Source organism: Canis lupus, chromosome 7 (genome assembly GCF_011100685.1).
Source record: "Canis lupus familiaris isolate Mischka breed German Shepherd chromosome 7, alternate assembly UU_Cfam_GSD_1.0, whole genome shotgun sequence".
Classification (NCBI taxonomy): Eukaryota; Metazoa; Chordata; class Mammalia; order Carnivora; family Canidae; genus Canis; species Canis lupus.
Window position 1 is genome coordinate 44,045,249 of NC_049228.1, and position 12,573 is coordinate 44,057,821.

General features: G+C 47.0%; 1 long non-coding RNA gene across 13 annotated transcripts in view; it reads left to right on the plus strand.

Moving 5' to 3' along the window:
- The window catches only part of LOC102156787, a 52,865-nt gene that overhangs the window by 12,576 nt on the left and 27,716 nt on the right, over positions 1 to 12,573 (plus strand). Inside the window, exon 6 of one of the 13 annotated variants that reach the window (XR_005362417.1) lies at positions 310 to 2,890. The exons of the other annotated variants lie outside the window; for them this stretch is intronic. This is a non-coding gene — a long non-coding RNA (uncharacterized LOC102156787). Of the gene's footprint in view, positions 1 to 309; positions 2,891 to 12,573 lie in introns of those variants that run through there. 13 annotated transcript variants of the gene reach the window in all.

The window sequence follows — 12,573 nt, forward strand, 5'->3', positions numbered from 1 at the left end:
ATCTATATGTGTATATATATGTGTGTGTGTGTATATATATATATACTTGAGAGAGTGAGAGAGAGAGTACAGGAGAGTGGGGAGGGTGGAGGGAGAGGAAGAAAGAAAATCTTAAGCAGACTCTATCCTCAGCGTGGAGCCTGACTTGGGGCTCAATCCCAGGACCCTGAGATCATGACCTGAGCCAAAACCAAGAGTCAGTAGCTTACCCGACCAGGCGCCCCTCTTGGGCAGCTAATGTTTGAAGATGACCAACCCATTAATGGAAATGTTTTGGGTAACGGAGAACTCCATTTTTTGTTTTCCAAGAGGAAAATTTTCCCAGATGCACCCACCAAACCTCCACCTTGACCAGACTGGATGTCCCAGCTACCCTGGCTGCAGAGGAGGAGGCCGGGAGAGGAGATGGGGCCGCCACGGCCAGTGTAGACCATTCCCCACTTGCCACATTGCTGCCACCGGTGGAATTAGGGCCTGAGGAGCCAGGAAAGAGAAGAGAAATGACTGTTGAGTGAGCAACTCCCGGACTGCCTTGCCCACTACACATACATAAGCTCACCTGCCAAGGTGCTCACTACCAAGACTGTGAGCGGCAGCCATGTGGGCCACTCTCCCTTGACCAGAATTCAGCACGGGGGCAGCGATCATGGCAGAGGCAACACTGTGCCGGGGAAGCCACCAGATCTGAGCTGCCTGGTTCCGTATCTGGGCCCATGTCCGGCTGCCCCCCTGACACATCATGGGTCCTGGACAAGTTAGTCAACCTCTCAGCCCCTCAAACTCCCCACCTGAAAACAGGAATCATACCGGTCTTCCTGGGACACAATGGGGTTGCTGGGAGAATAAGTGCATTACATGGGACAAAGCATTACATGGGACATTCCAGGACAGGACATGGAATGAGGATGGATTTGCTACATGTTGGCGATCGCGAGCACGTGTCGATGCCCTAGCATGACCTCAGCATTTTAAATGCAATGTGTATGCTTCTTAACATAAGCCTGCAAGGCAGATACTCTTACACCCATTTTAGAGATGAGAAAACAGAGTCTCGGGGAAGGGAGGTAAACTATCAAAAGTCATGAGGCCAGAGGGCGGCAGAGCCAGGGTTGGAACCTAAGTCCAAAGCCCGGTTCTTTCGAGGAGGTGTGTCCTCTTTTGCTGCCAAAGAACCGGTGGAGTCAGGCCACAGGCGTCAGCCCTGCACAATTGCCCTCTGGCTTTCTGCAGCCTGCACTTCAAACCGAAAACCATCAGCTTCCCCAGAAGCCACGTCTGCCTCAGAAGGAGCTTGAAAGCTGGGCCTCTGCAGCCTTGTGACGCGTCACAGCGCCCCATGGGAGGGGAGGCTCTGTCTTCTCCCCCATCCTGCTGGTGCTCACGGGGTGTGGAAGCAGAGATGCTCCACCAGCACCCTCTTTCTCCAAAAGGTCTTTTGTGAACTGTGGATTTGTGGGTGTCACGTTGGCCTCCTAGGTCTCAGGATGACGGGCCAGGTGCGCCTGGGTGGAGGTGGGGGCACGTGAGCCCGGCCTACCGCCAGAAAGCATTTCCAATGAGCTGCCAGGGATTCTTTGGTGCTCACAGCACCTCCACAGCACCCACACCACGCACACACACGCACACACAACACATCCCCGTCACCTCCTCTTCCTGCTGCCCCAATCCCAAGCCACCGCTGAAGTCCAGCCTGCAGCCCTCCTCTTCCAGCAAACCGCCGGCGCCCATGCCACACCAGGCCCCTGCCTGTGTCATCCTCTCCCCCTATGAGACGGGGGACAGGTCTGACTCCTGGCTCAAACGGGCAAGGCCTGCCTCCCCCAAGCCCGCTCTAGAAATGCACCCTGGTAAAATACTACATTTTTCTCAAGCTATCTCTGCCTGCAAAGTGAGCACATGGAGTTGAGATGTCAGAAACCAGACAAAAGGCTTTACTATAACTGATATGGATTAAAACGGAAATGGAAAGCAAGATCTAAGACACCGAAGCCACCAGTCAGGACTGTCACCAAGCGAGCCAACAACGGCCCCCAAGCCGGGTCACACAACAGTACTTCCAAGGGAGCGGGGAAGACCCAACTACAGCCCCGCTGCCGATCACCGTCTCCTAGAGCGCCCCCCACCAGGGCCGACCACCCCCACCACGTGATAACACATACTCTGCTTCTGAAAATGATGCATCCAACACCTTGAGAAATTAGTGTGAGGGCCCTGGGATGTACAACGGGGCACCTGGGGGGCTCAGTAGGTTGGGCACCTGCCTTCCCAGGGTCCTGGGATTGAGTCCTGTATCGGGCTCCCTGCTCAGTGGGGAGTCTGCTCCTCCCTCTCCCTCTGCCCCTCCCCCTGCTCATGTGCTCTATCTCTCTCAAATAAAAAAAATATTTAAACACACACATACACACACACACACCAGATGTGATCTAATTGTCTGTTCTGCAAAGATGACCTTGATCCCTTCCTCCCTCCATCCCTATACATCATGTTTCACGTCTTTGCTGCCTGTTGCCATTGTGTGTTCTATACCCATCCTGGCCACCAGCTCCCCTTGCTGTGGACAGGAGCACATAGCAGGATACCCGATGAATACCCGCAGTGCAGCAGCCTCCGCCAGCCAGGGGAGGCCAGCTCCATACCAGCATGCCGAGAATCCAGAGCTGAGCCCAGGTGCACCCCAACAGGGCCCAGGCCTACCCCCAGGCTTAAGAACATCACTGATAATGCAATTTCTGGTGCTTTTTTTCATTTTGCCAGAGATAAAGATACCTACGCGAGTCCATCCATCCATCCATATATATACATGTTAGCCACGGCAACTAAGAAAGCCATCCAAATTGCAGCACTGAAATGAACAGAGCTGAACAATAAGCTAAAACATGCCTAGAGCAAGTTGAGCAATAAACAGGTTTTTAATTTTTTCCCCTTCCATCTCTTGAGTGTCTGTTTCTGATGGATGATGTGACAGAGGAAGGCGGCTCCATAAATTCCGAATTCTGAATACTAAATCAGTGAGTGGCAGCCGAGTGCTGGGCGCCTGGTTCTCCTTCTTCCTGGAGCGGCAGTTTTATGGGGACTCTGTGACCCAGCCCCGCCCCTCCCGAGGGGCCGATGCACCCGGTGACCAGGCAGTGGGATCACGTGCCCATCACAGTGGCTCGCCAGGGTGGCCTCTGAATCCCTGACTCTGGGAGAGTGGGATTCAGAAAGGCAAGAGGTCTCGCTCAAGGTCACAGAGGTGCAGAGATGAGTTTGCAGTGTTGGTGTGGCTCTTTGGGTGTCCTCCATCCTGGAAGTTGAGGCTCTTTCCCCTTTTCTGCATGAGAGGAATTGAGCTTCAGGTCTCTTAAGTAGCTTGCATGACCTCAGTACAGGGAAGAAGTGGGACTGAAACCCCAACTTGGTTTGCATCCAGAATTCATATTCTTTGCAGCAGAAGGGACCTTCTTGAACTTTTTGACATCGTGGCACATATACAAAATAGTAATACTTGTGCTACACGCCAGAATGACCTGGAAGGGATTTGAGAGTCTTCCTATGGGGGCTGGTGGAAATTTTTTATCACTTTTGGTTTATATTACATAATTACAAACAAGAAAAATAAGTATTGGGAAAGATATTAAATATTGAATATGTATAAAAATCTCAAAGAGTATATTTTCATATTTGTAATAAGAAACCCAAACTTGCTTCTGTGAGCATAACATTCTCATATCAAATTTTATGTGTAAAATGGCTGCACCCAATTCCTGATCAATACCTCTTAATGATGGTGTCTTCAAACTCTCAACAACCGCCACTCACAAGAAACTTTGTTCACATGAGTATGCAATAAAATTTTTAAATCATTTTTTTTACAGACAGTTAAAAAATTTACAACAGTTGAAATTATATTTTAAGAATGTAACAGCCTTTCCTTTTCTTTCACTGACAATTATACTGTTGGAACGTCTTGTGATACTACATTTGGATTTCTAATTGAACTGAACTTTTGCATAGCAAATGCTTCAATATAATGATAAAATTTGATTTGAGGGTTTCGTATGCAATATTTGAGCATCACCCAACAGTTGGCTTGGGCCTTCCCGAAAGGGCTCATCAGCTGCAAATGAAAGAGAGAATCTCATAAACATAAAGCAGAGGCCCTGGGACTCCTGCCCGTTCCAGGAACTCATACCATATTCCACACATACCCCAGGTTGTGTGCTGTGCTCCTTGGGTGCCCAGAACACAAGCCTTCCAGCACCTCCCCAGCTCCTTGCATGTGATGGACAACTGTTTGCAGAAGTAGGCATGCAAGAAGCAGAACACCTCTTGGCTGCTCCTGGAGGGTCAGTGCAGTCCCTGTGCATAGGTGTGTTTGCCACAGGTGAGGACTACACGGTGGCTCTTTGGAGTCTGTTCCCTTCAGACTGTGCTCAGAGGAGTCCCCACCAAGGTCCTGGAAGCCGACGCTGATAGGGATTCCAGGAGCTTCCAAGGCTAAAAGCATCACTATCTCTTTGCCCACTTGTAAGACTTTTGTGCCTGGCCATCTGGTGGGAAACTTTGCTCTTGGTTATGCTTCCTTTCATCATTATTGAATCAGGTGAATAATCATCTGAGAATGTAACTGAGATTTCTTCGCCCAGTGCTTTTTTCATCTTACCTTTCTTTGTCATTTAGGTGGCAGGTGCCCTGCCCTCCAGGGCCACAGCCAAGAACATGGTGCCACTGTCCAGCTTAGAGTCTCAGGGCATGCTTTTGAATGTCCATAGCAGAAATGAAGGTGTGAGAGCAAAGAGTTTTGTGAAATAATATTTTGCAGCACTTAAAAAGGGCTTGGAAGTGTCAGAGCACAGATTTTAAACAGAATAGGGAGGAATCTAAGCTGAGTAACAATCATTACCTTAACCAACTGGCCCTGACTGAGGTTCAGAGGTGAGGAAGACCAGAGAGCAGCTGAGAGAAGAATGAAAGGAAGTAGGACTGGAGTTTCAATGAGTAGGTGTCTGACATAGAGCCCAGCAGAACTGCCTCATAGAGCTGGGAGTGAAAGGCAGTCAACATAATGACAAAAAACCTGATTCTAGATCCCAGTTAGAGCTGAAGAGAATATTGTTTGCATTCCAGGATGGAGTCCAGGAGGCCAGGTGTCCCTTTCTAACATGGCGCCTGAGTAGAAGACCAGCCATGACTGAAAGTGTCTTCATGATCTGATCAGTCTTGGGTGTCTGTTTATCCTGGGGTGCTACGGAGAAAGCCACCAGCATCCCCATGCTCCCCAAAAGAGATGTAGATGTGGCCCAGAGGGCAGCTGGAAAAAAGGCAAAGAGGCTTTGCTGCTGGGACAAAGAGAACCATTGACCTGGTGTTGACCTGGCAAGTGGAAGCCACAGTAGGGACCAAGGTCACATGCGACAGGTACAGCAGGGGCAGAGGCCAATATCCCAGGATCCATGACAAAGTCAGCAAGATGTACCTCCTCTGGCTCCCAGAAACATAGATTACTCCAGGAAAAGGAGAGAAAAACAGAAGTTAAATCCTGAACTGACCATGGTTTTTTTGTGTGTGTGTTTTTAAGATTTTATTTCTTTATTTGAGAGAGAGAGAGTGAGAGAGAGAAAGAGCACAAGCAGAAGAGGAGGGACAGAGGGAGAAGCAGATTCCCCCCTAAGCAGGGAGCCCGACATGGGGCTCAATCCCAGAACCCTGGGATCATGACCTGAGCCAAAGGCAGATACTCAACTGACTGAGCCCCCCAGGTGTCCTGAACTGACCAAGTTTAAATGAGAAGTGCCAGTTACCTTGAATTTGTTTGTTTTCCACCTTTGGAAGAAATGAAGGGCTGAGAACTAAGATGAGTTCTGTTATAAAGAAACGCAGTTTGCACATCTCATGTTATGACTGTATAAATAACTTGTGCCTATCACAGAATTTATAAATAAATTCATTACTGTTCACTTTTGAGTATAACCAAGATGTATATATAACAGGCAAATCCTCCTTTTATGAAACAAATCATGGCTGAATCCCAGTGAGCAAAAGAGGTGGATACTGATGTCATAAAATGATTCTCCACTTTACAAAAGATGTTTCCTCTAAAGTGTTTTAATTGGTTAGATATCTTAATGCAATTAAAATAGTATCTTACTCTGTAGAACTCATTTTTCTAGCTGATCACCAAGCACTGTGAAGACAGCTGTACCGATTTGTTTTCACCTGAATCTCAGCCTGAGGTGCTCATGCTAGAACTTTGATGGAGGGAGGAAGAGTTGGCTTGGGTGAACAGATAGAACTGAAGGCCATGTTCAAGCTGGACTTGAAGTCAAATGACTTGAGCACTAAGGTCTGCTGTGCCACCAAGCTGCTGTGGGACCTTCCCCAGGCCTCTCTTGTCTCTGAGCTTCCTTCCATATGGGAAGGGGATTGGACTCAGATGGTTCTATGGTTTCTCCTAGCACTAACCCTATGACTTGTATTTATGAATATCTTGGGTTACAGAATGACCTGTTTGTGTTGTTGTAGGTAAGAATATAGAGCCTATAAGCCTGCAACATAATGTGACCATGTCTGGGACCTTGGTGACGTGTTAAAATAGCATCTAGTCAGGTACAATGTTGTGTGCCCACTATAGACCAGTCCCCAGCTAGGCACTGTTAGAAAACAAAGGAATGCCCAATTTCCTGCCCTGAGAAGAGGGGATGCCTCAGAAGAAGCAATACAAGGACAAAAAAGACACTGCAAAGTCAAGTGCTGTGGGCTCAAGGTAGGCAGGGCTTCCTACGAGGTGCTGTGGTCAGGAGGGCACAGATGAGCTGGATTTTGCAGTTAGTTGAACTTCTAGGCAGAAGGGAGGTCATTCCAGGTGATGCAGGAGGGGATGGTGCTTCTCAGACTTTGATGCAGCCCATGAAACCACAGCAGTGTGACCAGCTCAGTGAGGAATACAGATGCATAAGTTGTGATGAACAGATGGGCAAAAGGGAATGGAGCGGGTTATAGAGATCTTTCTTTCTTTCTTTCTTTCTTTCTTTCTTTCTTTCTTTCTTTCTTTCAGTTTGAAAACACTGATCTCTTTTGTTTGTTTCCAGTTTTTATTTAAATTCTAGTTAGTTAACATATAGAATAGTATTGGTTTCGGAATAGAATTCAGTGATTCATCACTTACATACAACACCCAGTGCTCATCACGAGTGTACTCCTTAATACCCATCACCTCCCAAAATTTCCATTTTCAAACATTTTTAAGACTTTTGCTCTCTGTTTCTCTGTATTCACCTTTCTCACTCAACCATGGTGCTGTGAATATCTCCATAGTGCAAACTGCGAGTGATAAATCCCCCAAACCCTTCTTTACAAAGGAAGAGACGCAAGCCCAGGTTTAACTTGTGAGGCAAAATGCATCCACTCCCTTGGACAAACAGACTCCCCACGTTTTGGTTTTATGTATAATTTATACTTTGCTGTTTCCAAAAAAGTATTTGAGGAGCTGGAAATAAAGGTCTGAAATTTAAAACGTTGAAACAGAAATATCAAATCAGGAGCCATAAATAGGGGAAGGAAGGAAAGCTGAACCAAAGTTAACTTTGGCCATTGAACTACCTTTGGCTGTGTTTCCTAGAAGTCAAAGAGGAGAGGAAAGTCATTCTATAGAATAGCTAATAAAAATAATATATCAAGTATCTAGAATTGACTCTCTCTGAATATTCAGAAAATGTAACAGAATTTTGAAGGTGTTCTGGAGGGCTTACCAGAACCTCTCTTTGGTTGCCCCAGTAAGTAAAATATATGCCAAAGTAATTCATATAATATTTATGTATCAGGTACTCATTGCTATATGTAGACTTCACTGAGCACTGCATGGTGAGATAAGACACAATAGTTGTCAGCCTTAAGCTTTTAACCTGATAAAGGAGATGCAACATGTAATCAAATAAGTATTTACTAATCATTAATATTTATTTAAGATCTTCTCTGCACTGGTCACATACTAAACTGGTCATTTCCACAAGAGAGGAAGATTTTTAAAACTTTCTTCCAAGGTTAAAAGATGTTTCTTAACAGAACCTGGATGTGTCTTTTATTAAAAAAAAAAAAAAGACCCAATCACACCAAAAAACGTAACTATGTGAGAAGATGATATGTTAATTCGTTGGACTGTAGAATCATTTCACTATGCATATGTGCACCAAATCATCTTGAAAACAATGTTTTAGGGACACCTGGGTGGTTCAGTGGTGGAGCATCGCCCTCCAGCTCAGAGCGTGATCCCGGAGTCCTGGGATCGAGTCCTGCATCGGGCTCCCCATATGGAGCCTGCTTTTCCCTCTGCTTGTATCTCCACCTCCATCTCTGTATCTCTCGTGAGTAAATAAATAAAATCTTAAAAAAAAAAAAAGTTTTAGAAGTCAACATTGAGAAATAAGAACAATACTTTTAAATATAAGTTTAAAGAGCAAACAAATTGATAACAACATACACACGAATCTAAAGCAGCATGTAGGATCCCTGGGTGGCGCAGCGGTTTGGCGCCTGCCTTTGGCCCAGGGCACGATCCTGGAGACCTGGGATCGAATCCCACGTCGGGCTCACTGCATGGAGCCTGCTTCTCCTTCTGCCTGTGTCTCTGCCTCTCTCTCTCTCTGTCTCTGAGTGACTATCATAAATAAATAAAAATTAAAAAAAATAAAGCAGCATGTATCTCGTTCTCGTGGAAATATAGAGTAGGGGTTAGAAATACGCTGTTTAGCTATAGGCCACAGAACCTTGACTAGACAGTGCTTCTCAAACTGTAATGTGAGTGTAACTCACCTGGGGATGGCTGTTAAAGTGCAGCTTTGCTTATATGGTGGATCTAGGCGAGCCTTGCAAGTTTTCACCTCTGGTCAGCTCACAGGCAGCATCGTGAGTGGGCAGGCACCAACAGGTAGTGACCAGGGCTTTGTTCGTCTCATCATTACACTCTTCTGAGACAAGTATTTCAAGCTAATATGGTCAGGACTGCCTAGAAGCCCAGTGATGCCACTGGGGAGCCACTCTCTTGCCTTCCCTCCACTCTACCTTCTTTTAAAAAAAATGCTTGTTGCCTCATGGCACAAAATGGCTGCTCTCCCAGGTGTCATGTCTCAGTTTCAGATCTGAAGAACAAAGGAGTGGCCCTGTATTAGGAAGACATAAGTTTCCCAGAATTTATCTCACTCTGCCCTCAAAAAAGCTGAGGTCTAACTAACTGGCCAGAACGTGTCACATTTTTACCTCTAGCTGCAAAGGAGTGTGGGAAAGCGTTTGGTTTTAGGTGAGCCCCACCCTGAACAAAATTGGGTATTTTTAGTAAGGAAGAAAAGACAGATGGCTATCAAGGAGGCGGCTGGCAGTGTCATGGCATAGAAATCTTCCCCATAAGCTTCCTTTGAATGCCTAACATGCCCCATGTTCTCTGTGGGTCCTTTCCCAGTGAGGCATCCTGGCATGTCCCAAGGCTTCCATTCTCACAGATGGGGAAGGAGGCTCTGAGGACTTAGATGTGCATCTTGGCATCACACATCTGGTCAATGGAGAAGTCCTGGGGCCCCTGGGCCTTGGCTGTTTTGTGAGCATGTGTAGGTAGATTGTGACAAAGAGTGATATCTTCAGTTGAATACATTTGAGGCCTATGCCTCACCCTCTAGGGAAACTTAAAATGAAAGTCACCTCCTAGGCCAGCCAAGATTGCAGCATTAAGAGAAGTACTTTGTAAATGTGGGAGAAGGATAGACTCACAAGCAGTAAATAGCAGGCACTGATGTAGTGCAAATCACGCCAGACAAACTTAATTGCTTTTTTTCTAATCTATTGAAATGCCAGATGAGGAGATAAAAGGAAAGCAGTGAATATAATTGCTCTCGATTTTAGGAACGTGCTTGGGAAGAGTGACTTGGGAGAGGTTCTGAGTTAAAATATAAATAATAACAATTCAAATGGGTCCAGGTAGAGGCAGCAGAAGGGGTCCTGGCGCTGGGAAGGGAGGAAGCTCATGCCCTAGAGGATGTGGAAAACAGGGAGGCACTGACCCCAGGGAGCCCCACGTAGTGCTAAGGGCCTGCATGTCACCTGAGGCCTGAGTCACATTTTGACAAATCCTCCCAACCCAGAGTGTGGTCCTGGGAGCCTCAGCACGGCCAAGGCCAGGGCCTTACCAGAAACACAGAATCATGGGCCCCCGCCCAGCCGGCCTGCAGTGGCTTCTGCGGGTAACAAGCCCCAAGGGAGTCAGGTACACATTCACATGCTTTAACACTGCAAAGTTGGAGTGTAACACCACTCCCCCCCCCCAAACCCTCTAGTAAGGAGGGCCTCCTTCACCATCCCCTTGCTCCCCAGCCGCCCCCACAAAACACTCGCTCTGAAATTCAGCCTCCACATCAAACTATTACCTCACTGCCCTGATGACAGCTCATTCCCCCAGCGAGTATCAGCCAGACTAAGGTATAAACACCATGGGGGTATTTATCTTTTTAAAATGAGTCAGTTAACGAAACTACTGGAGGGACTTCAAGCCTCATGACATTGGAATGGCGGAGGAGGCATCTACAGGCAGGGGACTCCCCCAGGGTATCAAGGATAGAAAGTTGAATTGAGGGGCGCCTGGGTGGCTCAGTCGGTTACGCATCTGCCTTCTGCTCAGCTCGATCATGGTCTCAGGGTGCAGGGATGGAGCCCCGCGTCCGGCTCTCCACTCAGCAGCGAGTCTGCTTCCCCCTCTGCCTCTGCCTCTGTGAGCTCTCTAACTCTCTTCTTTCCCAAATAAATAAATAAAAATCCTTAAAAAAAAAAAAAGTTGAATTGAGTGCCTCCGCCCCCCCAACACACACCCCTCCTGTTGCCAGGTACTAGGATGTACTTTCTCATCTGTTTCTCGTAATGCGGAAGGTTTTCTTATCCCCTGTAGGGTGAGAAGTCTGACACTTAGGAAAGTTAACTGGTGTGAGGTTATACTAGAAGGGACAGAATCAAGCTTGGTGCCAGGAGGCCATCTTCTGAAGTCAGAATCTCCCTCTCACCCCGTGCCATGCCCCTCACTCCCTCTGCCCACCTGTGCGGATCACCTAGTCCAGACCCTGTCACACCCATATCTCAAAAATGTCTGAAGCAAACTTACAGCATAAAACCCTTATATATGAGTCCCTTTATAGTAATAATTCATAAGTGCCACCTAATAAGGGGGAAAAGATTATCTCACAGAGCCCCCAGGAAAGGACAGTTGCTGCCACCATACACAAAACTTAGCTTTAGGTTTTCTGAGAATTGAGGCAGAAAAAAAAGTATGATGACATTTTCTAGGAAAAGAGAGTGTGGTCAGGAGAGACCCGCTTTTTCTGAGCACAGAGGAAAAGTGTCTTATGAAACTGACAGATGGCCCCGCATGGGAAGGGACGAGTAAAATTATCTGTGACCTGGAGAAGTGAGCTGTTTGGGTAAGGTGCCCCCAGATGAGATTCACCTCGGAAAAGCATAAGCATTAACACAGAAGGGAAAAATAATCACGAAGACAGAGATGGATTCAATAAGTGGAGGGAACTTCAAAAGTGAGGACCCGCTGAGAGAGGCACAGGCCCAGAGCTGAGCACAAATTACATGAGTTTGCAGCGTGAAGTGGCAGAGAAATTAAAAAAAAAAAAAAAAAAAAAGCAAGATGATTTGGGTGTGCATGTGCAGGGCCCAGGACACAAAGCCAGGAGGAAATGGTCTCGGGTGGTGAGATGAGGCCCGGGAGGCTGCAGCCAGCCGTGGGCATCTCATTACCCGGCAGAAGGAGGCAACGTGGTGAGGGTTCAGGGAAGGGCACCAGGCATGATTAGGTAGCAGGAGAGATTAATTTATGAAGAAAGATTAAAAACTAAAGTAGGAGAGCGGGGCTCTGGGAAGACGGGCTCCCAGGTGTTGGGGGGATGGAGGGGGCGCCTGGGGGCAGAGGGGGTGGCCTGGCCGGGACTATGGGGGGATGAACTAGGCCAAGGGCAGGGGGAGATGGTGGAAATACCCACCTAAGGAGACCTGAAGGGGCTCAGTCAAAATTAGAAACTAAGACAAAGCTGCCATTGTAACTGCCATATACAGAAGCTGCAGAGCCTCGAGCTCCACGCAGAAAGCCATCCCCATACTCTCTGCAGCCCACCTTATGGTCAGTGGGGTTCCTTTTTGAGGTGGGGGGGTGGAAACAGGGGCTCGTATTTAACATTATGGGGAATCTACCACATGCTAGGTATTGCGTTGAGCATTGAGAAGACAGTCATAGAAGACAGTCCCTCATCTCAAGGCGCTTAAGGATGTAGATCTATCAACACTTCTAAATCAGATTAATAAGTACTTTGAAAAAAAATAAGGAGAGAGCACCAGGAACCAGAGGAAGAGGTCAAGGTAGGGATTCTCAGAAGAAGTTGTGAACCAAGTTTGGAAGGCTGATAGGCATTAGCTAGCCAATGTGGTGGATGGATGGATGGGATACCAGGCTGCATCAGCTAATCAGTATAACTAATTAATAACAATTAGTGCAAGAATATAGAGGTCTGAAAGAGTATGATATGTTCAAGGAAATTGGAAAGTCCTGGTTTGGCT